This window comes from Triticum aestivum, chromosome 4B, assembly GCF_018294505.1.
Source record: "Triticum aestivum cultivar Chinese Spring chromosome 4B, IWGSC CS RefSeq v2.1, whole genome shotgun sequence".
NCBI lineage: Eukaryota > Viridiplantae > Streptophyta > Magnoliopsida > Poales > Poaceae > Triticum > Triticum aestivum.
The window spans coordinates 3,356,884-3,358,407 of NC_057804.1; the positions used below are offsets into that span (position 1 = coordinate 3,356,884).

The following is a 1,524-nucleotide window of genomic DNA, read 5'->3' on the forward strand; positions in this document are numbered from 1 at the left end:
GTCTGGGGCTGGGAATATTCAGCTACATCTGCCGTGACCTACGATCAAGCCGTTTCAGCAGGCCGCCTATTTAAGCACCCGATTCCGGTAGCTTCAGCACCAACTACAACTACTGCTCTTGTTACTCACTTAATTAGCTTGCCACGTTTGCTCGCAAATCACTCGATTTGCTAGCTGCGTACATGGCAGGGACCCAGATGACCACCCCTATCTTGCTGCTGCTCCTCATTGCCCTAATGAGCAGCGTGCTCGCGGCCCGTGAGTTGGCCCGCGGCGAGGAGGCGGCGATGCAGGCGCGCCACGAGGAGTGGATGGCCAAGCACGGGCGCAAGTACAAGGACGACGCAGAGAAGGCGCTGCGCTTCCAGGTGTTCAAGGCCAACTCCGAGCTTGTCGCCGGGTCCAACGCCGACGGCACCAAGAAGTACCACCTGGCCGTCAACAAGTTCGCCGACCTGACCAGCGAGGAGTTCGCCGCCAGGTACACCGGGTTCAAGCCCGCGCCACCGGGACCCAAGATGCTGCCCGGATTCAAGTATGAGAACATCAGCCTCTCTGACGCCGATGAGCAGGGCATTGACTGGAGGACCACAGGCGCAGTTACCGGTGTAAAGTACCAAGGACGGTGTGGTACGTACCAACTCAGTGCATGAATATAAAGAGCAGTTAGTCCCTAAGTAAAACTTACACGATCGACAACGTTTGGTTTGCTACGTACAGGATGCTGATGGGCCTTCTCTGCGGTGGATGCCGTGGAGGGCATCCACCAGATCACCACCGGCCAGCTGGTCTCCCTCTCCGAGCAGCAGCTGCTCGACTGCACCACCGAGAACCACGAGTGCAGCGGCGGCTTCATGACCTCTGCCTTCAAGTACACGGTGGGCAACGGAGGCATCACCACCGAGGACGCCTACCCATACGTCACGGCCCAAGGCAGGTGCGACTCCGATGCCACGCAGCCGGCCGCCACCATCCGCGGCTACCAGATCGTGCCCGCCAACAACGAGGACGCGCTCGCCGCGGCCGTCGCTAACCAGTCGTGTCCGTTGGCATCGATGGGAAGCAGCGGAGCTTCCAGATGTACAGTGGCGGCATCATGACCGGCGACGCCTGCGGCACAGAAATGAACAACGTGGTCACCCTGGTGAGCTACGGTGTCGAGCAGGATGGGACAAGCTACTGGCTCATCAAGAACTCATGGGGCCAAAACTGGGAAGAAGGAGGTTACATGAAGGTCCAGAGAGGCACCGGCGCCTGCGGCGTTGACATGCTGGCATCTTACCCTGTCGCATGAACCTACGGAAGCACAAGATCCATTAATTAAAATTATTACTATGCTACTCCTATGTGCATGTGCTTGCTTTGAAGAGATTATTAGGGGCACTCCTTGCTGTGACATAAGATTGTTTTACAATCTAATATGTACTATGAATGAGCGATTATTTGTACAATCCATTCTAGCCACCTTCGACACTGTACTATGTGTTTCATGTGAGTTCACTACAAAAATATATATTGTCTCAA

General features: G+C 55.8%; 1 pseudogene; it reads left to right on the forward strand.

Moving 5' to 3' along the window:
- The first annotated feature begins 211 nt into the window (after positions 1-211).
- LOC123094142 (senescence-specific cysteine protease SAG39-like) lies at positions 212-1,294 on the forward strand (annotated as a pseudogene).
- Positions 1,295-1,524: the final 230 nt, after the last annotated feature.